Source organism: Lissotriton vulgaris, chromosome 2_1 (genome assembly GCF_964263255.1).
Source record: "Lissotriton vulgaris chromosome 2_1, aLisVul1.2, whole genome shotgun sequence".
Taxonomy (NCBI): Eukaryota; Metazoa; Chordata; class Amphibia; order Caudata; family Salamandridae; genus Lissotriton; species Lissotriton vulgaris.
In genome coordinates, this window is record NC_141687.1 from 295,025,348 (window position 1) to 295,048,509 (window position 23,162).

General features: G+C 41.4%; 6 non-coding genes and 2 pseudogenes across 6 annotated transcripts; all 8 read left to right on the forward strand.

Moving 5' to 3' along the window:
• Nucleotides 1-3,645: 3,645 nt before the first annotated feature.
• On the forward strand, nt 3,646-3,861 carry LOC147730034 (small nucleolar RNA U3). The gene has a single exon (XR_015309000.1). It is a non-coding gene; the product is annotated as a small nucleolar RNA U3 (small nucleolar RNA).
• Nucleotides 3,862-6,479: 2,618 nt separating this feature from the next.
• On the forward strand, nt 6,480-6,695 carry LOC147730035 (small nucleolar RNA U3). The gene has a single exon (XR_015309006.1). It is a non-coding gene; the product is annotated as a small nucleolar RNA U3 (small nucleolar RNA).
• A 2,617-nt stretch (nt 6,696-9,312) lies between these two features.
• LOC147730036 (small nucleolar RNA U3) lies at nt 9,313-9,427 on the forward strand (annotated as a pseudogene).
• A 475-nt stretch (nt 9,428-9,902) lies between these two features.
• LOC147730037 (small nucleolar RNA U3) lies at nt 9,903-10,078 on the forward strand (annotated as a pseudogene).
• Nucleotides 10,079-12,695: 2,617 nt separating this feature from the next.
• Nucleotides 12,696-12,911, forward strand: LOC147730038 (small nucleolar RNA U3). Its single transcript, XR_015309007.1, has one exon. It is a non-coding gene; the product is annotated as a small nucleolar RNA U3 (small nucleolar RNA).
• A 2,613-nt stretch (nt 12,912-15,524) lies between these two features.
• On the forward strand, nt 15,525-15,740 carry LOC147730039 (small nucleolar RNA U3). Its single transcript, XR_015309087.1, has one exon. It is a non-coding gene; the product is annotated as a small nucleolar RNA U3 (small nucleolar RNA).
• A 2,618-nt stretch (nt 15,741-18,358) lies between these two features.
• On the forward strand, nt 18,359-18,574 carry LOC147730040 (small nucleolar RNA U3). The gene has a single exon (XR_015309037.1). It is a non-coding gene; the product is annotated as a small nucleolar RNA U3 (small nucleolar RNA).
• A 2,621-nt stretch (nt 18,575-21,195) lies between these two features.
• On the forward strand, nt 21,196-21,411 carry LOC147730041 (small nucleolar RNA U3). Its single transcript, XR_015309020.1, has one exon. It is a non-coding gene; the product is annotated as a small nucleolar RNA U3 (small nucleolar RNA).
• The last annotated feature ends 1,751 nt before the right edge of the window (nt 21,412-23,162 follow it).

A 23,162-nucleotide genomic window follows, 5' to 3' on the forward strand; every position in this document is an offset into this window, starting at 1 on the left:
TGCAGCGTAACTTTAGATGCAGTGATACACATTTGCAGGGCTGTCTTGAATTTCGATACTTTGGAAGCTGGTAAACGAAAACAACCCTCACTAGAGTCCAACTCGATCCCGAGGAACTCGAGGCAAGTCGTGGGACCCACAGTTTTACCTGGTGCCAACGGCACGCCAAATTGATTCATTAAAACACAAAATTCAGTCAAGGCCCGGGCACATTCATCATCCCCAGCGGCCCCAAGGAACAGAAAATCATCGAGGTAATGCATCACATTCCGAAAACCTGTTTTCTTCGTGTAAACCCATTGCAGAAAACTACTGAATTTCTCGAAATAAGCACAAGATATCGAGCACCCCATTGGCATACACCTGTCCATGTAATACAAACCTTGAAACGTGAATCCCAACAAACGTTGATCATCCGGGTATACCGGGAGCAAACGGAACGCTGACTCGATATCTGATTTCGCCATCAGCGTCCCGGGCCCCAGGCGATTCAAAATGGCTACGGCCTCATCGAATGATGCGTACCGCACCGAACACATTTCTGGATTAATTGCATCGTTTACAGAAAGGCCATGAGGGGCTGATAAATTGTGAATCAATCGAAACTCACCCAGGTCCTTCTTGGGGACCACCCCTAAAGGAGAACAAACAAAGTTCGGTACCGGGGGGACAGGAAACGGGCCGGCAACCCGACCTCGGTTGACCTCTTTCCGGATCTTATCCTGTACTACAGTAGTATGCTGCAAGACGGAAAGTTGATTTTTGCACGACCCGACACCCTGAAAGCTACCCACCGGGATGCGGAAACCATATGAAAAACCGTTTCGTAGCACCCCAGCAGAAGTACGATCTGGGTATTCGCTGAGCCAGGGAATCATCGCCAGGGTATCAATCGGGGTTGGTAAAGGCGCCCCTCGGACTATATTAGACCTGTTTAGCGCCTCCTCTACCCCCATTTTCACCCGATTTGGCTCTGCACGAGGACTCAGGATGGGGTGCCCCACAACTACTACATTCGTGTTTGAACTTACAAGACCCCGGGGGCCTAGTACATTTGCTTCTGTTGAAATTGAAACAGAACCCCCTCTTCCCTGTATTGCCGGCGGGTCTCGGGTAATCGTCTGTACCCGTACCCGACCGAAAGGGCGTCCCCCCATTTTGGCGGGAGGACTCACTAACAGCACTCCCTACCAATGGCACTTTCAACATTCCCGACTCTTTCATCTTATTCCATGTTAAAGAATCGTAACAGTCCCAGGTTAAACTTTTGTTATGCTCCATCGCTTTCCTGAAAAGGTTGTCATAACAGAACCATTGGTTACCTTGGTGTGATGTCGAGTACCCCATAATTCGTGACTGATATACTGGAAATTCAGGGAGCAAATCAGGCCTCCGTTCCCCCAAAATTGCCGTGAAAATTCCCCAAGCATTACCCCAGTTACCAATATTTTCATTCACTTTAAAGGCGGCCATTTTTGCGCGCCAAACACTCGGATGCATCAGATCCTTTTGACCCTTAACAGTTTCGACCTCATAGTGATCAACGAGCAGGGAGAAAATGTTAACGTATTCCCCCGCCCAAATCTTTTCCTTTATTGGCAAAGGAACATGTTGCCCCAATCTTTCTCTACGAGAGGGTGTTGACTCATCCCTTGCAATCGGCAATGGCCGCTTACCTGCACCGGACGCTGCTTCCGTCCCTCGTGGCTTGTCTATCGCCGCATCCGGCGCGGGCACCTTGGCTGTATCACGTTTCTCGCGCAACTGCTTTATGAGAGCTTGCGCTTCGGTAGCCATGGCGCCCCCATTACTGTCCCCCAACCATGCTGCTAACTGTGCCGCCAACTCGGGAGGCATATCTCCGGCAGACGTCGGGGTAACTATCACGGGAATCGGATTCCCCTCATCCGGTACCGGGGCCGGTACCGGGGCTGGCGCCTCGAGCGGGGAACAGGGAACCGGGACGTCTCCCCCGACCGGCCCCCTTCTCGGCCTCTTTGGCTTCCCTCCGGCCGGTGGACGCCCCGATCCCTCCTCGCCGTCTCGCTCCGCCAACCGCTTCTTAATTTCGGACATGTCCTTCATGAGTGCCCGAACCAACTGGTCAGTCGACATTCTCTTTGCTCCTTTCTTGGGCATCCTTCCGACGAAGTATCTAAAAGACAAAGAGAGAGATTAAAACGCTCAAAATTGGCTCTTCGTTCTGTCCCGAGCTCACGTGCAGCGAGGAGGTGCAGCTTCAGGGCACAAGAACAAGAGGATGTCTTCTGGTCTTGCGTCCCTTTTTATCCGTCTTCAGGGCGGGCGTATACCCGCCCCTGCCTGCCCCTGAGGGCGTGGCTGGCTGCATCGGTGTCTAGGCCAGCCCACTCTAGGGCGGGAACGAGCGCGCCCCAGCTACGCCGCTTCGGGCATACCAGCTGAGACGCGCCTCCCGCCCAAAATGGCTTCCCGGGGGGATCGAGGTACTCGGCCATAAGTTCGGGGGGACCGATTCGGTCGCCCCTTTCCAATCTTCCTGTAACCCTTGGACAGCTTAGCATAGAGTTATAAAACCTTTTGTCGCGATATGTTATGAAGAATCAAGATTGAAATAGAAATTGTAAGTGGTCCGAAGGTGTTGCAGATAAGTTCTGATCTAAAAAGGAAGGTCACAGGCAGAGTTTTTTTTTTTAAACAACTGTCTACTGTTGACAGCTGTTCCTTTCTTCATTTAAGGATATGCTGGAAGACAGAAGTGTACACTGAAAAGTTCAATTCCGGGTTCTGATGAATATTAGGTACCAAACGTTTCCGGCAAGTATTCACTTCCCAGTGTAAAAAGTATTTTGCACAAAAAAACATAAACTATATTTTGGATACTTCTGTAGTTCCGAGAGGCTAAACGTCTAGTAGCTTTAAAAACCCGTATAAATTCAAGCTGGGTGGTAGGACAAGTTGTTGTTCATGTGAACGCTTTCCTAGATAACCAGGAATTCAGGGCGCTACTGAAAGCGATAGGTTCCGTTATCTCCTGTAGTTGCTGAAAGCAGGTTTTCACAAAGTTTGGACCATCGCCGAAGGCCATCCTCAGCTTAGAGTCTTATATGTGAACTGGGGAACAGTTCGTTTTTTTGGGGTAACTGATCAAAGATGTTGACCTACATTTGATCTGTGGGGCAACTGTTCAAAATGTCAAGGTAGCTGTAATGCTACAACTTTTGTTTCCACACTTGCAAGCTTAGCAGGTCGCTTCACATATGCTAGCGATCAGTGTCACTCTTTTGGCTGATTGACTGTTCCTAATCTAGACCAAATATTCCCATTAAAAATCATCTCTATGATATTGTGGAAACCACAGTTTTTTGAAGAATTTTCCAGCTTTCCCTCTGGTACAGCGTTCGGTCAGGAAGAGTCAGGTTGAATTTAATTGGTTGCTGATTTAAAATATGCAAATTTTAAAGCAGTGTCACCAGGATCTATTAAGTATGTTTTAATGTAAATAAATGCATATGCGTGTGTATCGGTAGAATGTTATTTCGTGGAGTAACAGATATGTTTATATTTATATGTTTTTATTTCAGTTGATGATGCCGAACCGTGTCTTACTGTAAGTAAGGAGGGTTTCCCCCCTTTCTGTCTGTGTGAGCGATAAACAGTTTTATTAAGACTATACTTTCAGGGATCATTTCTATAGTTTTTAACTGGGGAAATGTGATTGAAAGTGTTTGGTCTTCGCTAACCACGATGAAGAATTGAAGTGTTCTCTTCTGAGCGTGAAGTGAGTGAACAGTGTTGCATTTATGTAGCTGCTGTTTGCTATTGATGATCGTTCTTATTCCTTTCAAGAGGATTGGAGAAAGAGTACACAATCTGAGTGGTTAGCTACTTTATAGGGTGTAAGGGAGTCTATCCGTTCTTAATTTCTTGCTTAGTTTGTTATTTTTATAGTGTGCACTTTGGTTTATTTTTATTTAGCTGTTGAGTTCATGAATACTTAGTAGAAGCTGTTGAGCTTTTTTGGACTTGTGGTTTTTGCAAGAGCTTATCTTTGAAAAGCACTTCTCACCGTCAGTTGGTATTTTGGTATGTTATTTATAAAAAAAGGTTTGTTTTTTAGAACGTGGGGAGTGAAGAGTACTTTTTAAATGGACTGTGCGTATGAGCTATTTGTAGAGCCTAGGCTGCTGCAAGGCAACTACTGCTACTCAACGATTTAACACTCTTTCAATTCGACTGTTTAAAGGAACCTCCTAATGCTAGTTAAGCCTTTTAGACTAAGAGGAAGCGTAACACCCTGGTCACAGGTTATACAACTTACAAGGCTGCGGTGGATCTTAGACTGCTGAGGATAAAAAACTCCTCCTTTGGTATTTGCTAAAGTTTTCACAGGAATTTATGGAGTGCAAAGCAGAAGTAAAGGACTGTGTATGTTTACTTATCATTATGAAATCTTGTGTGCTCAGCACAAAAACTTGCTGCTCCCAACAAGCCCCCGTACAGCCCTTAGTACATCAAGGGCTTAATGTATTCGAACTTTGGAATTTTGAAGGATCCATTGGGGAGAATGGAGTTGCAACAATAAAAAATAATGGTCAAAACGAGCCACTGCTCCAGCAAGTACCATTTTCTTGGTTCTCCTGCTTTAACTCAGAATATTCTTACTTCATTGACTGGAATGTTGTGATATCAGAATAGACTTTCTACCTCGGGTATCACATTGATTAAATGCCCTATCCTTTCGATATAGAAGCTCAGCTTTAACTTGAGTCAAGAACTCAAACAGAGGGTATTTAAGGACCATTGAAGCCCCCTTTAGCGTTCCATTATGCTATATTCGAACACTGGAAGATTAGACCCTCATGTAGAGAATCGAAATATCAGCCGTTTGTAAATAGTAGGATAAACCCTGTGCCTTGAAACTTCTAATGGTTCAAGCCCCGACTGCCACCATTTTGGATTTCCACCGTGCTGCGACGCCTACGGAAAAGAGCTAGGTGGGCTGGCGCCAGACCGTAAATTGTGGAAGTTCACGGTGTGGTGACAGGCCAGGTGAATACCCATAGACTGTTCTTCTTGGTTATGCAAGAGTCTGGGGCATTGCCCGACTGGTTTTCCAGCCATGGCCTCTTTTTACGTAAAACTTACACAGTTAAGACCTTATTGTGATAGCCTTTTAGCTTGCCGCAAGAGGCAATGGCGACCAGGAACGGTCCCCTTTCCTCTGTTTGTCACGAGCCTTCAACTTTAGTCTATCATGCTGAATTAAAGTTTAGTTCGCTAACTAAAGACTGCAGCGGCAGGTTTTAATTATCTATCACTGATCTGCTGAGAGCTTAGCCAGGTGACAGAAAAAATGCTGTTGTGATATCTTCCTGTAACCCTTGGACAGCTTAGCATAGAGTTATAAAACCTTTTGTCGCGATATGTTATGAAGAATCAAGATTGAAATAGAAATTGTAAGTGGTCCGAAGGTGTTGCAGATAAGTTCTGATCTAAAAAGGAAGGTCACAGGCAGAGTTTTTTTTTTAAACAACTGTCTACTGTTGACAGCTGTTCCTTTCTTCATTTAAGGATATGCTGGAAGACAGAAGTGTACACTGAAAAGTTCAATTCCGGGTTCTGATGAATATTAGGTACCAAACGTTTCCGGCAAGTATTCACTTCCCAGTGTAAAAAGTATTTTGCACAAAAAAAATAAACTATATTTTGGATACTTCTGTAGTTCCGAGAGGCTAAAAGTCTAGTAGCTTTAAAAACCAGCATAAATTCAAGCTGGGTGATAGGACAAGTTGTTGTTCATGTGAACGCTTTCCTAGATAACCAGGAATTCAGGGCGCTACTGAAAGCGATAGGTTCCGTTATCTCCTGTAGTTGCTGAAAGCAGGTTTTCACAAAGTTTGGACCATCGCCGAAGGCCATCCTCAGCTTAGAGTCTTATATGTGAACTGGGGAACAGTTCATTTTTTTGGGGTAACCGATCAAAGATGTTGACCTACATTTGATCTGTGGGGCAACTGTTCAAAATGTCAAGGTAACTGTAATGCTACAACTTTTGTTTCCACACTTGCAAGCTTAGCAGGTCGCTTCACATATGCTAGCGATCAGTGTCACTCTTTTGGCTGATTGACTGTTCCTAATCTAGACCAAATATTCCCATTAAAAATGATCTCGATGATATTGTGGCAACCACAGTTTTTTGAAGAATTTTCCAGCTTTCCCTCTGGTACAGCGTTGGGTCAGGAAGAGTCAGGTTGAATTTAATTGGTTGCTGATTTAAAATATGCAAATTTTAAAGCAGTGTCACCAGGATCTATTAAGTATGTTTTAATGTAAATAAATGCATATGCGTGTGTATCGGTAGAATGTTATTTCGTGGAGTAACAGATATGTTTATATTTCTATGTTTTTATTTCAGTTGATGATGCCGAACCGTGTCTTACTGTAAGTAAGGAGGGTTTCCCCCCTTTCTGTCTGTGTGAGCGATAAACAGTTTTATTAAGACTATACTTTCAGGGATCATTTCTATAGTTTTTAACTGAGGAAATGTGATTGAAAGTGTTTGGTCTTCGCTAACCACGATGAAGAAATGAAGTGTTCTCTTCTGAGCGTGAAGTGAGTGAACAGTGTTGCATTTATGTAGCTGCTGTTTGCTATTGATGATCGTTCTTATTCCTTTCAAGAGGATTGGAGAAAGAGTACACAATCTGAGTGGTTAGCTACTTTATAGGGTGTAAGGAAGTCTATCCGTTCTTAATTTCTTGCTTAGTTTGTTATTTTTATAGTGTGCACTTTGGTTTATTTTTAATTGGCTGTTGAGTTCATGAATACTTAGTAGAAGCTGTTGAGCTTTTTTGGACTTGTGGTTTTTGCAAGAGCTTATCTTTGAAAAGCACTTCTCACCGTCAGTTGGTATTTTGGTATGTTATTTATAAAAAAAGGTTTGTTTTTTAGAACGTGGGGAGTGAAGAGTACTTTTTAAATGGACTGTGCGTATGAGCTATTTGTAGAGCCTAGGCTGCTGCAAGGCAACTACTGCTACTCAACGATTTAACACTCTTTCAATTCGACTGTTTAAAGGAACCTCCTAATGCTAGTTAAGCCTTTTAGACTAAGAGGAAGCGTAACACCCTGGTCACAGGTTATACAACTTACAAGGCTGCGGTGGATCATAGACTGCTGAGGATAAAAAACTCCTCCTTTGGTATTTGCTAAAGTTTTCACAGGAATTTGTGGAGTGCAAAGCAGAAGTAAAGGACTGTGTATGTTTACTTATCATTATGAAATCTTGTGTGCTCAGCACAAAAACTTGCAGCTCCCAACGAGCCCCCGTACAGCCCCTAGTACATCAAGGGCTTAATGTATTCAAACTTTGGAATTTTGAAGGATCCATTGGGGAGAATGGAGTGGCAACAATAAAAAATAATGGTCAAAACGAGCCACCTGCTCCAGCAAGTACCATTTTCTTGGTTCTCCTGCTTTAACTCAGAATATTCTTAATTCATAGACTGGAATGTTGTGATATCAAAATAGACTTTCTACCTCGGGTATCACATTGATTAAATACCCTATCCTCTCGATATAGAAGCTCAGCCTTAACTTGAGTCAAGAACTCAAACAGAGGGTATTTAAGGACCATTGTAGCCCCCTTTAGCGTTCCATTATGCTATATTCGAACACTGGAAGATTAGACCCTCATGTAGAGAATCGAAATATCAGCCGTTTGTAAATAGTAGGATAAACCTTGTGCCTTGAAACTTCTAATGGTTCGAGCCCCGACTGCCACCATTTTGGATTTCCACCGTGCTGCGACGCCTAGGAAAAGAGCTAGGTGGGCTGGCGCCAGACCGTAAATTGTGGAAGTTCACGGTGTGGTGACAGGCCAGGTGAATACCCATAGACTGTTCTTCTTGGTTATGCAAGAGTCTGGGGCATTGCCCGACTGGTTTTCCAGCCATGGCCTCTTTTTACGTAAAACTTACACAGTTAAGACCTTATTGTGATAGCCTTTTAGCCTGCCGCAAGAGGCAATGGCAACCAGGAACGGTCCCCTTTCCTCTGTTTGTCCCTAGCCTTCAACTTTAGTCTATCATGCTGAATTAAAGTTTAGTTCGCTAACTAAAGACTGCAGCGGCAGGTTTTAATTATCTATCACTGATCTGCTGAGAGCTTAGCCAGGTGACAGAAAAAATGCTGTTGTGATATCTTCCTGTAACCCTTGGACAGCTTAGCATAGAGCTATAAAACTTTTTGTCGCGATATGTTATGAAGAATCAAGATTGAAGTAGAAATTGTAAGTGGTCCGAAGGTGTTGCAGATAAGTTCTGATCTAAAAAGGAAGGTCACAGGCAGAGTTTTTTTTTAAACAACTGTCTACTGTTGACAGCTGTTCCTTTCTTCATTTAAGGATATGCTGGAAGACAGAAGTGTACACTGAAAAGTTCAATTCCGGGTTCTGATGAATATTAGGTACCAAACGTTTCCGGCAAGTATTCACTTCCCAGTGTAAAAAGTATTTTGCACAAAAAAAATAAACTATATTTTGGATTCTTCTGTAGTTCTGAGAGGCTAAAAGTCTAGTAGCTTTAAAAACCCGCATAAATTCAAGCTGGGTGGTGGGACAAGTTGTTGTTCATGTGAACGCTTTCCTAGATAACCAGGAATTCAGGGCGCTACTGAAAGCGATAGGTTCCGTTATCTCCTGTAGTTGCTGAAAGCAGGTTTTCACAAAGTTTGGACCATCGCCGAAGGCCATCCTCAGCTTAGAGTCTTATATGTGAACTGGGGAACAGTTCGTTTTTTTGGGGTAACCGATCAAAGATGTTGACCTACATTTGATCTGTGGGGCAACTGTTCAAAATGTCAAGGTAGCTGTAATGCTACAACTTTTGTTTCCACACTTGCAAGCTTAGCAGGTCGCTTCACATGTGCTAGCGATCAGTGTCACTCTTTTGGCTGATTGACTGTTCCTAATCTAGACCAAATATTCCCATTAAAAATCATCTCTATGATATTGTGGAAACCACAGTTTTTTGAAGAATTTTCCAGCTTTCCCTCTGGTACAGCGTTGGGTCAGGAAGAGTCAGGTTGAATTTAATTGGTTGCTAATTTAAAATATGCAAATTTTAAAGCAGTGTCACCAGGATCTATTAAGTATGTTTTAATGTAAATAAATGCATATGCGTGTGTATCGGTAGAATGTTATTTCGTGGAGTAACAGATATGTTTATATTTATATGTTTTTATTTCAGTTGATGATGCCGAACTGTGTCTTACTGTAAGTAAGGAGGGTTTCCCCCCTTTCTGTCTGTGTGAGCGATAAACAGTTTTATTAAGACTATACTTTCAGGGATCATTTCTATAGTTTTTAACTGAGGAAATGTGATTGAAAGTGTTTGGTCTTCGCTAACCACGATGAAGAAATAGAGGGGCATATTATCAAGGGGGTTTATCTCCGCTTTTTTGGCTTTAAAAGCCAAGAAAGCGGAGATAAAATTATCTCCCTATTACCAAGCTGTCGCTAACACCAGTTAGCGACAGCTAGTAGGAGATAGCGACCATCTTGGGCCCCACTTTGCATGTCAGTGATATTTATCACTAATGAGATGCAAAGTGGGCGTGCCAAGATGTTAGAGACTGAAAACAGTCGCTAACATCGCTATCTCCTATTACCAACTTTTGGAGATATTCGCGCTAAGCGGGAATATCTCCAAAAGCTAACACCTGCCCTGAGCAGTTCTTAGCCATGTTATCCAATGGGAGGTGGATAACATGGCTAAGAGCATTTGCTCGATAATGCATGAATATCGCTGACTTTTCAGCGATATTCATGCATTTCGGCCGTTTTTTATCGCATTTGCGATAAACCTTGTTAATAGCAAGGTTTATCTGCGATAAAAATCGCCGATGTGCGGCGATAATTTTTGTCTCTAAACAAGTTAGAGACAAAAATTATCGCTAGTTGTTGGTAATATGCCCCGAAGTGTTCTCTTCTGAGCGTGAAGTGAGTGAACAGTGTTGCATTTATGTAGCTGTTGTTTGCTATTGATGATCGTTCTTATTCCTTTCAAGAGGATTGGAGAAAGAGTACACAATCTGAGTTGTTAGCTACTTTATAGGGTGTAAGGAAGTCTATCCGTTCTTAATTTCTTGCTTAGTTTGTTATTTTTATAGTTTGCACTTTGGTTTATTTTAATTGGCTGTTGAGTTCATGAATACTTAGTAGAAGCTGTTGAGCTTTTTTGGACTTGTGGTTTTTGCAAGAGCTTATCTTTGAAAAGCACTTCTCACCGTCAGTTGGTATTTTGGTATGTTATTTATAAAAAAAGGTTTGTTTTTTAGGTCGTGGGGAGTGAAGAGTACTTTTTAAATGGACTGTGCGTATGAGCTATTTGTTGAGCCTATGCTGCTGCAAGGCAACTACTGCTACTCAACGATTTAACACTCTTTCAATTCGACTGTTTAAAGGAACCTCCTAATGCTAGTTAAGCCTTTTAGACTAAGAGGAAGCGTAACACCCTGGTCACAGGTTATACAACTTACAAGGCTGCGGTGGATCATAGACTGCTGAGGATAAAAAACTCCTCCTTTGGTATTTGCTAAAGTTTTCACAGGAATTTGTGGAGTGCAAAGCAGAAGTAAAGGACTGTGTATGTTTACTTATCATTATGAAATCTTGTGTGCTCAGCACAAAAACTTGCAGCTCCCAACGAGCCCCCGTACAGCCCCTAGTACATCAAGGGCTTAATGTATTCAAACTTTGGAATTTTGAAGGATCCATTGGGGAGAATGGAGTGGCAACAATAAAAAATAATGGTCAAAACGAGCCACCTGCTCCAGCAAGTACCATTTTCTTGGTTCTCCTGCTTTAACTCAGAATATTCTTAATTCATAGACTGGAATGTTGTGATATCAAAATAGACTTTCTACCTCGGGTAGCACATTGATTAAATACCCTATCCTCTCGATATAGAAGCTCAGCTTTAACTTGAGTCAAGAACTCAAACAGAGGGTATTTAAGGACCATTGTAGCCCCCTTTAGCGTTCCATTATGCTATATTCGAACACTGGAAGATTAGACCCTCATGTAGAGAATCGAAATATCAGCCGTTTGTAAATAGTAGGATAAACCCTGTGCCTTGAAACTTCTAATGGTTCGAGCCCCGACTGCCACCATTTTGGATTTCCACCGTGCTGCGACGCCTAGGAAAAGAGCTAGGTGGGCTGGCGCCAGACCGTAAATTGTGGAAGTTCACGGTGTGGTGACAGGCCAGGTGAATACCCATAGACTGTTCCTCTTGGTTATGCAAGAGTCTGGGGCATTGCCCGACTGGTTTTCCAGCCATGGCCTCTTTTTACGTAAAACTTACACAGTTAAGACCTTATTGTGATAGCCTTTTAGCCTGCGGCAAGAGGCAATGGCGACCAGGAACGGTCCCCTTTCCTCTGTTTGTCCCTAGCCTTCAACTTTAGTCTATCATGCTGAAGTTTAGTTCGCTAACTAAAGACTGCAGCGGCAGGTTTTAATTATCTATCACTGATCTGCTGAGAGCTTAGCCAGGTGACAGAAAAAATGCTGTTGTAATATCTTCCTGTAACCCTTGGACAGCTTAGCATAGAGCTATAAAACTTTTTGTCGCGATATGTTATGAAGAATCAAGATTGAAGTAGAAATTGTAAGTGGTCCGAAGGTGTTGCAGATAAGTTCTGATCTAAAAAGGAAGGTCACAGGCAGAGTTTTTTTTTTAAACAACTGTCTACTGTTGACAGCTGTTCCTTTATTTATTTAAGGATATGCTGGAAGACAGAAGTGTACACTGAAAAGTTCAATTCCAGGTTCTGATGAATATTAGGTACCAAACGTTTCCGGCAAGTATTCACTTCCCAGTGTAAAAAGTATTTTGCACAAAAAAAATAAACTATATTTTGGATACTTCTGTAGTTCCGAGAGGCTAAAAGTCTAGTAGCTTTAAAAACCAGCATAAATTCAAGCTGGGTGGTAGGACAAGTTGTTGTTCATGTGAACGCTTTCCTAGATAACCAGGAATTCAGGGCGCTACTGAAAGCGATAGGTTCCGTTATCTCCTGTAGTTGCTGAAAGCAGGTTTTCACAAAGTTTGGACCATCGCCGAAGGCCATCCTCAGCTTAGAGTCTTATATGTGAACTGGGGAACAGTTCGTTTTTTTGGGGTAACCGATCAAAGATGTTGACCTACATTTGATCTGTGGGGCAACTGTTCAAAATGTCAAGCTAGCTGTAATGCTACAACTTTTGTTTCCACACTTGCAAGCTTAGCAGGTCGCTTCACATGTGCTAGCGATCAGTGTCACTCTTTTGGCTGATTGACTGTTCCTAATCTAGACCAAATATTCCCATTAAAAATGATCTCTATGATATTGTGGCAACCACAGTTTTTTGAAGAATTTTCCAGCTTTCCCTCTGGTACAGCGTTGGGTCAGGAAGAGTCAGGTTGAATTTAATTGGTTGCTGATTTAAAATATGCAAATTTTAAAGCAGTGTCACCAGGATCTATTAAGTATGTTTTAATGTAAATAAATGCATATGCGTGTGTATCGGTAGAATGTTATTTCGTGGAGTAACAGATATGTTTATATTTATATGTTTTTATTTCAGTTGATGATGCCGAACCGTGTCTTACTGTAAGTAAGGAGGGTTTCCCCCCTTTCTGTCTGTGTGAGCGATAAACAGTTTTATTAAGACTATACTTTCAGGGATCATTTCTATAGTTTTTAACTGAGGAAATGTGATTGAAAGTGTTTGGTCTTCGCTAACCACGATGAAGAAATGAAGTGTTCTCTTCTGAGCGTGAAGTGAGTGAACAGTGTTGCATTTATGTAGCTGCTGTTTGCTATTGATGATCGTTCTTATTCCTTTCAAGAGGATTGGAGAAAGAGTACACAATCTGAGTGGTTAGCTACTTTATAGGGTGTAAGGAAGTCTATCCGTTCTTAATTTCTTGCTTAGTTTGTTATTTTTATAGTGTGCACTTTGGTTTATTTTTAATTGGCTGTTGAGTTCATGAATACTTAGTAGAAGCTGTTGAGCTTTTTTGGACTTGTGGTTTTTGCAAGAGCTTATCTTTGAAAAGCACTTCTCACCGTCAGTTGGTATTTTGGTATGTTATTTATAAAAAAAGGTTTGTTTTTTAGAACGTGGGGAGTGAAGAGTACTTTTTAAATGGACTGTGCGTATGAGCTATTTGTAGAGCCTAGGCTGCTGCAAGGCAACTACTGATACTCAACGATTTAACACTCTTTCAATTCGACTGTTTAAAGGAACCTCCTAATGCTAGTTAAGCCTTTTAGACTAAGAGGAAGCGTAACACCCTGGTCACAGGTTATACAACTTACAAGGCTGCGGTGGATCATAGACTGCTGAGGATAAAAAACTCCTCCTTTGGTATTTGCTAAAGTTTTCACAGGAATTTGTGGAGTGCAAAGCAGAAGTAAAGGACTGTGTATGTTTACTTATCATTATGAAATCTTGTGTGCTCAGCACAAAAACTTGCAGCTCCCAACGAGCCCCCGTACAGCCCCTAGTACATCAAGGGCTTAATGTATTCAAACTTTGGAATTTTGAAGGATCCATTGGGGAGAATGGAGTGGCAACAATAAAAAATAATGGTCAAAACGAGCCACCTGCTCCAGCAAGTACCATTTTCTTGGTTCTCCTGCTTTAACTCAGAATATTCTTAATTCATAGACTGGAATGTTGTGATATCAAAATAGACTTTCTACCTCGGGTATCACATTGATTAAATACCCTATCCTCTCGATATAGAAGCTCAGCTTTAACTTGAGTCAAGAACTCAAACAGAGGGTATTTAAGGACCATTGTAGCCCCCTTTAGCGTTCCATTATGCTATATTCGAACACTGGAAGATTAGACCCTCATGTAGAGAATCGAAATATCAGCCGTTTGTAAATAGTAGGATAAACCCTGTGCCTTGAAACTTCTAATGGTTCGAGCCCCGACTGCCACCATTTTGGATTTCCACCGTGCTGCGACGCCTAGGAAAAGAGCTAGGTGGGCTGGCGCCAGACCGTAAATTGTGGAAGTTCACGGTGTGGTGACAGGCCAGGTGAATACCCATAGACTGTTCCTCTTGGTTATGCAAGAGTCTGGGGCATTGCCCGACTGGTTTTCCAGCCATGGCCTCTTTTTACGTAAAACTTACACAGTTAAGACCTTATTGTGATAGCCTTTTAGCCTGCGGCAAGAGGCAATGGCGACCAGGAACGGTCCCCTTTCCTCTGTTTGTCCCTAGCCTTCAACTTTAGTCTATCATGCTGAAGTTTAGTTCGCTAACTAAAGACTGCAGCGGCAGGTTTTAATTATCTATCACTGATCTGCTGAGAGCTTAGCCAGGTGACAGAAAAAATGCTGTTGTAATATCTTCCTGTAACCCTTGGACAGCTTAGCATAGAGCTATAAAACTTTTCGTCGCGATATGTTATGAAGAATCAAGATTGAAGTAGAAATTGTAAGTGGTCCGAAGGTGTTGCAGATAAGTTCTGATCTAAAAAGGAAGGTCACAGGCAGAGTTTTTTTTTTAAACAACTGTCTACTGTTGACAGCTGTTCCTTTATTTATTTAAGGATATGCTGGAAGACAGAAGTGTACACTGAAAAGTTCAATTCCAGGTTCTGATGAATATTAGGTACCAAACGTTTCCGGCAAGTATTCACTTCCCAGTGTAAAAAGTATTTTGCACAAAAAAAATAAACTATATTTTGGATACTTCTGTAGTTCCGAGAGGCTAAAAGTCTAGTAGCTTTAAAAACCAGCATAAATTCAAGCTGGGTGGTAGGACAAGTTGTTGTTCATGTGAACGCTTTCCTAGATAACCAGGAATTCAGGGCGCTACTGAAAGCGATAGGTTCCGTTATCTCCTGTAGTTGCTGAAAGCAGGTTTTCACAAAGTTTGGACCATCGCCGAAGGCCATCCTCAGCTTAGAGTCTTATATGTGAACTGGGGAACAGTTCGTTTTTTTGGGGTAACCGATCAAAGATGTTGACCTACATTTGATCTGTGGGGCAACTGTTCAAAATGTCAAGGTAGCTGTAATGCTACAACTTTTGTTTCCACACTTGCAAGCTTAGCAGGTCGCTTCACATGTGCTAGCGATCAGTGTCACTCTTTTGGCTGATTGACTGTTCCTAATCTAGACCAAATATTCCCATTAAAAATGATCTCTATGATATTGTGGCAACCACAGTTTTTTGAAGAATTTTCCAGCTTTCCCTCTGGTACAGCGTTGGGTCAGGAAGAGTCAGGTTGAATTTAATTGGTTGCTGATTTAAAATATGCAAATTTTAAAGCAGTGTCACCAGGATCTATTAAGTATGTTTTAATGTAAATAAATGCATATGCGTGTGTATCGGTAGAATGTTATTTCGTGGAGTAACAGATATGTTTATATTTATATGTTTTTAGTTCAGTTGATGATGCCGAACCGTGTCTTACTGTAAGTAAGGAGGGTTTCCCCCCTTTCTGTCTGTGTGAGCGATAAACAGTTTTATTAAGACTATACTTTCGGGGATCATTTCTATAGTTTTTAACTGAGGAAATGTGATTGAAAGTGTTTGGTCTTCGCTAACCACGATGAAGAATTGAAGTGTTCTCTTCTGAGCGTGAAGTGAGTGAACAGTGTTGCATTCATGTAGCTGCTGTTTGCTATTGATGATCGTTCTTATTCCTTTCAAGAGGATTGGAGAAAGAGTACACAATCTGAGTGGTTAGCTACTTTTTAGGGTGTAAGGAAGTCCATCCGTTCTTGATTTCTTGCTTAGTTTGTTATTTTTATAGTGTGCATTTTGGTTTATTTTTATTTAGCTGTTGAGTTCATGAATACTTAGTAGAAGCTGTTGAGCTTTTTTGGACTTGTGGTTTTTGCAAGAGCTTATCTTTGAAAAGCACTTCTCACCGTCAGTTGGTATTTTGGTATGTTATTTATAAAAAAAGGTTTGTTTTTTAGAACGTGGGGAGTGAAGAGTACTTTTTAAATGGACTGTGCGTATGAGCTATTTGTAGAGCCTAGGCTGCTGCAAGGCAACTACTGCTACTCAACGATTTAACACTCTTTCAATTCGACTGTTTAAAGGAACCTCCTAATGCTAGTTAAGCCTTTTAGACTAAGAGGAAGCGTAACACCCTGGTCACAGGTTATACAACCTACAAGGCTGCGGTGGATCATAGACTGCTGAGGATAAAAAACTCCTCCTTTGGATTTGCTAAAGTTTTCACAGGAATTTGTGGAGTGCAAAGCAGAAGTAAAGGACTGTGTATGTTTACTTATCATTATGAAATCTTGTGTGCTCAGCACAAAAACTTGCAGCTCTCAACGAGCCCCCGTACAGCCCCTAGTACATCAAGGGCTTAATGTATTCAAACTTTGGAATTTTGAAGGATCCATTGGGGAGAATGGAGTGGCAACAATAAAAAATAATGGTCAAAACGAGCCACCTGCTCCAGCAAGTACCATTTTCTTGGTTCTCCTGCTTTAACTCAGAATATTCTTAATTCATAGACTGGAATGTTTTGATATCAAAATAGACTTTCTACCTCGGGTATCACATTGATTAAATACCCTATCCTCTCGATATAGAAGCTCAGCTTTAACTTGAGTCAAGAACTCAAACAGAGGGTATTTAAGGACCATTGTAGCCCCCTTTAGCGTTCCATTATGCTATATTCGAACACTGGAAGATTAGACCCTCATGTAGAGAATCGAAATATCAGCCGTTTGTAAATAGTAGGATAAACCTTGTGCCTTGAAACTTCTAATGGTTCGAGCCCCGACTGCCACCATTTTGGATTTCCACCGTGCTGCGACGCCTAGGAAAAGAGCTAGGTGGGCTGGCGCCAGACCGTAAATTGTGGAAGTTCACGGTGTGGTGACAGGCCAGGTGAATACCCATAGACTGTTCTTCTTGGTTATGCAAGAGTCTGGGGCATTGCCCGACTGGTTTTCCAGCCATGGCCTCTTTTTACGTAAAACTTACACAGTTAAGACCTTATTGTGATAGCCTTTTAGCCTGCCGCAAGAGGCAATGGCAACCAGGAACGGTCCCCTTTCCTCTGTTTGTCCCTAGCCTTCAACTTTAGTCTATCATGCTGAATTAAAGTTTAGTTCGCTAACTAAAGACTGCAGCGGCAGGTTTTAATTATCTATCACTGATCTGCTGAGAGCTTAGCCAGGTGACAGAAAAAATGCTGTTGTGATATCTTCCTGTAACCCTTGGACAGCTTAGCATAGAGCTATAAAACTTTTTGTCGCGATATGTTATGAAGAATCAAGATTGAAGTAGAAATTGTAAGTGGTCCGAAGGTGTTGCAGATAAGTTCTGATCTAAAAAGGAAGGTCACAGGCAGAGTTTTTTTTTTAAACAACTGTCTACTGTTGACAGCTGTTCCTTTCTTCATTTAAGGATATGCTGGAAGACAGAAGTGTACACTGAAAAGTTCAATTCCGGGTTCTGATGAATATTAGGTACCAAACGTTTCCGGCAAGTATTCACTTCCCAGTGTAAAAAGTATTTTGCACAAAAAAAATAAACTATATTTTGGATACTTCTGTAGTTCTGAGAGGCTAAAAGTCTAGTAGCTTTAAAAACCCGCATAAATTCAAGCTGGGTGGTGGGACAAGTTGTTGTTCATGTGAACGCTTTCCTAGATAACCAGGAATTCAGGGCGCTACTGAAAGCGATAGGTTCCGTTATCTCCTGTAGTTGCTGAAAGCAGGTTTTCACAAAGTTTGGACCATCGCCGAAGGCCATCCTCAGCTTAGAGTCTTATATGTGAACTGGGGAACAGTTCGTTTTTTTTGGGGTAACCGATCAAAGATGTTGACCTACATTTGATCTGTGGGGCAACTGTTCAAAATGTCAAGGTAGCTGTAATGCTACAACTTTTGTTTCCACACTTGCAAGCTTAGCAGGTCGCTTCACATATGCTAGCGATCAGTGTCACTCTTTTGGCTGATTGACTGTTCCTAATCTAGACCAAATATTCCCATTAAAAATCATCTCTATGATATTGTGGAAACCACAGTTTTTTGAAGAATTTTCCAGCTTTCCCTCTGGTACAGCGTTGGGTCAGGAAGAGTCAGGTTGAATTTAATTGGTTGCTGATTTAAAATATGCAAATTTTAAAGCAGTGTCACCAGGATCTATTAAGTATGTTTTAATGTAAATAAATGCATATGCGTGTGTATCGGTAGAATGTTATTTCGTGGAGTAACAGATATGTTTATATTTATATGTTTTTATTTCAGTTGATGATGCCGAACCGTGTCTTACTGTAAGTAAGGAGGGTTTCCCCCCTTTCTGTCTGTGTGAGCGATAAACAGTTTTATTAAGACTATACTTTCAGGGATCATTTCTATAGTTTTTAACTGAGGAAATGTGATTGAAAGTGTTTGGTCTTCGCTAACCACGATGAAGAATTGAAGTGTTCTCTTCTGAGCGTGAAGTGAGTGAACAGTGTTGCATTCATGTAGCTGCTGTTTGCTATTGATGATCGTTCTTATTCCTTTCAAGAGGATTGGAGAAAGAGTACACAATCTGAGTGGTTAGCTACTTTTTAGGGTGTAAGGAAGTCCATCCGTTCTTGATTTCTTGCTTAGTTTGTTATTTTTATAGTGTGCATTTTGGTTTATTTTTATTTAGCTGTTGAGTTCATGAATACTTAGTAGAAGCTGTTGAGCTTTTTTGGACTTGTGGTTTTTGCAAGAGCTTATCTTTGAAAAGCACTTCTCACCGTCAGTTGGTATTTTGGTATGTTATTTATAAAAAAAGGTTTGTTTTCTAGAACGTGGGGAGTGAAGAGTACTTTTTAAATGGACTGTGCGTATGAGCTATTTGTAGAGCCTAGGCTGCTGCAAGGCAACTACTGCTACTCAACGATTTAACACTCTTTCAATTCGACTGTTTAAAGGAACCTCCTAATGCTAGTTAAGCCTTTTAGACTAAGAGGAAGCGTAACACCCTGGTCACAGGTTATACAACTTACAAGGCTGCGGTGGATCATAGACTGCTGAGGATAAAAAACTCCTCCTTTGGATTTGCTAAAGTTTTCACAGGAATTTGTGGAGTGCAAAGCAGAAGTAAAGGACTGTGTATGTTTACTTATCATTATGAAATCTTGTGTGCTCAGCACAAAAACTTGCAGCTCTCAACAAGCCCCCGTACAGCCCCTAGTACATCAAGGGCTTAATGTATTCAAACTTTGGAATTTTGAAGGATCCATTGGGGAGAATGGAGTGGCAACAATAAAAAATAATGGTCAAAACGAGCCACCTGCTCCAGCAAGTACCATTTTCTTGGTTCTCCTGCTTTAACTCAGAATATTCTTAATTCATAGACTGGAATGTTGTGATATCAAAATAGACTTTCTACCTCGGGTATCACATTGATTAAATACCCTATCCTCTCGATATAGAAGCTCAGCTTTAACTTGAGTCAAGAACTCAAACAGAGGGTATTTAAGGACCATTGTAGCCCCCTTTAGCGTTCCATTATGCTATATTCGAACACTGGAAGATTAGACCCTCATGTAGAGAATCGAAATATCAGCCGTTTGTAAATAGTAGGATAAACCTTGTGCCTTGAAACTTCTAATGGTTCGAGCCCCGACTGCCACCATTTTGGATTTCCACCGTGCTGCGACGCCTAGGAAAAGAGCTAGGTGGGCTGGCGCCAGACCGTAAATTGTGGAAGTTCACGGTGTGGTGACAGGCCAGGTGAATACCCATAGACTGTTCTTCTTGGTTATGCAAGAGTCTGGGGCATTGCCCGACTGGTTTTCCAGCCATGGCCTCTTTTTACGTAAAACTTACACAGTTAAGACCTTATTGTGATAGCCTTTTAGCCTGCCGCAAGAGGCAATGGCAACCAGGAACGGTCCCCTTTCCTCTGTTTGTCCCTAGCCTTCAACTTTAGTCTATCATGCTGAATTAAAGTTTAGTTCGCTAACTAAAGACTGCAGCGGCAGGTTTTAATTATCTATCACTGATCTGCTGAGAGCTTAGCCAGGTGACAGAAAAAATGCTGTTGTGATATCTTCCTGTAACCCTTGGACAGCTTAGCATAGAGTTATAAAACCTTTTGTCGCGATATGTTATGAAGAATCAAGATTGAAATAGAAATTGTAAGTGGTCCGAAGGTGTTGCAGATAAGTTCTGATCTAAAAAGGAAGGTCACAGGCAGAGTTTTTTTTTTTTAAACAACTGTCTACTGTTGACAGCCGTTCCTTTCTTCATTTAAGGATATGCTGGAAGACAGAAGTGTACACTGAAAAGTTCAATTCCGGGTTCTGATGAATATTAGGTACCAAACGTTTCCGGCAAGTATTCACTTCCCAGTGTAAAAAGTATTTTGCACAAAAAAACATAAACTATATTTTGGATACTTCTGTAATTCCGAGAGGCTAAACGTCTAGTAGCTTTAAAAACCCGCATAAATTCAAGCTGGGTGGTAGGACAAGTTGTTGTTCATGTGAACGCTTTCCTAGATAACCATCAATTCAGGGCGCTACTGAAAGCGATAGGTTCCGTTATCTCCTGTAGTTGCTGAAAGCAGGTTTTCACAAAGTTTGGACCATCGCCGAAGGCCATCCTCAGCTTAGAGTCTTATATGTGAACTGGGAAACAGTTCGTTTTTTTGGGGTAACCGATCAAAGATGTTGACCTACATTTGATCTGTGGGGCAACTGTTCAAAATGTCAAGGTAGCTGTAATGCTACAACTTTTGTTTCCACACTTGCAAGCATAGCAGGTCGCTTCACATATGCTAGCGATCAGTGTCACTCTTTTGGCTGATTGACTGTTCCTAATCTAGACCAAATATTCCCATTAAAAATCATCTCTATGATATTGTGGAAACCACAGTTTTTTGAAGAATTTTCCAGCTTTCCCTCTGGTACAGCGTTGGGTCAGGAAGAGTCAGGTTGAATTTAATTGGTTGCTGATTTAAAATATGCAAATTTTAAAGCAGTGTCACCAGGATCTATTAAGTATGTTTTAATGTAAATAAATGCATATGCGTGTGTATCGGTAGAATGTTATTTCGTGGAGTAACAGATATGTTTATATTTATATGTTTTTATTTCAGTTGATGATGCCGAACCGTGTCTTACTGTAAGTAAGGAGGGTTTCCCCCCCTTTCTGTCTGTGTGAGCGATAAACAGTTTTATTAAGACTATACTTTCAGGGATCATTTCTATAGTTTTTAACTGAGGAAATGTGATTGAAAGTGTTTGGTCTTCGCTAACCACGATGAAGAATTGAAGTGTTCTCTTCTGAGCGTGAAGTGAGTGAACAGTGTTGCATTTATGTAGCTGCTGTTTGCTATTGATGATCGTTCTTATTCCTTTCAAGAGGATTGGAGAAAGAGTACACAATCTGAGTGGTTAGCTACTTTCTAGGGTGTAAGGAAGTCTATCTGTTCTTAATTTCTTGCTTAGTTTGTTATTTTTATAGTGTGCACTTTGGTTTATTTTTATTTAGCTGTTGAGTTCATGAATATTTAGTAGAAGCTGTTGAGCTTTTTTGGACTTGTGGTTTTTGCAAGAGCTTATCTTTGAAAAGCACTTCTCACCGTCAGTTGGTATTTTGGTATGTTATTTATAAAAAAAGGTTTGTTTTTTAGAACCGGGGGAGTGAAGAGTACTTTTATAATGGACTGTGCGTATGAGCTATTTGTAGAGCCTAGGCTGCTGCAAGGCAACTACTGCTACTCAACGATTTAACACTCTTTCAATTCGTCTGTTTAAAGGAACCTCCTAATGCTAGTTAAGCCTTTTAGACTAAGAGGAAGCGTAACACCCTGGTCACAGGTTATACAACTTACAAGGCTGCAGTGGATCTTAGACTGCTGAGGTTAAAAAACTCCTCCTTTGGTATTTGCTAAAGTTTTCACAGGAATTTGTGGAGTGCAAAGCAGAAGTAAAGGACTGTGTATGTTTACTTATCATTATGAAATCTTGTGTGCTCAGCACAAAAACTTGCAGCTCCCAACGAGCCCCCGTACAGCCCTTAGTACATCAAGGGCTTTAATGTATTCGAACTTTGGAATTTTGAAGGATCCATTGGGGAGAATGGAGTTGCAACAATAAAAAATAATGGTCAAAACGAGCCACCTGCTCCAGCAAATACCATTTTCTTGGTTCTCCTGCTTTAACTCAGAATATTCTTAATTCATAGACTGGAATGTTGTGATATCAGAATAGACTTTCTACCTCGGGAATCACATTGATTAAATGCCCTATCCTCTCGATATAGAAGCTCAGCTTTAACTTGAGTCAAGAACTCAAACAGAGGGTATTTAAGGACCATTGTAGCCCCCTTTAGCGTTCCATTATGCTATATTCGAACACTGGAAGAATAGACCCTCATGTAGAGAATCGAAATATCAGCCGTTTGTAAATAGTAGGATAAACCCTGTGCCTTGAAACTTCTAATGGTTCGAGCCCCGTCTGCCACCATTTTGGATTTCCACCGTGCTGCGACGCCTAGGAAAAGAGCTAGGTGGGCTGGCGCCAGACCGTAAATTGTGGAAGTTCACGGTGTGGTGACAGGCCAGGTGAATACCCATAGACTGTTCTTCTTGGTTATGCAAGAGTCTGGGGCATTGCCCGACTGGTTTTCCAGCCATGGCCTCTTTTTACGTAAAACTTACACAGTTAAGACCTTATTGTGATAGCCTTTTAGCCTGCGGCAAGAGGCAATGGCGACCAGGAACGGTCCCCTTTCCTCTGTTTGTCCCTAGCCTTCAACTTTAGTCTATCATGCTGAATTAAAGTTTAGTTCGCTAACTTAAGACTGCAGCGGCAGGTTTTAATTATCTATCACTGATCTGCTGAGAGCTTAGCCAGGTGACAGAAAAAATGCTGTTGTGATATCTTCCTGTAACCCTTGGACAGCTTAGCATAGAGCTATAAAACTTTTTGTCGCGATATGTTATGAAGAATCAAGATTGAAGTAGAAATTGTAAGTGGTCCGAAGGTGTTGCAGATAAGTTCTGATCTAAAAAGGAAGGTCACAGGCAGAGTTTTTTTTTTAAACAACTGTCTACTGTTGACAGCTGTTCCTTTCTTCATTTAAGGATATGCTGGAAGACAGAAGTGTACACTGAAAAGTTCAATTCCGGGTTCTGATGAATA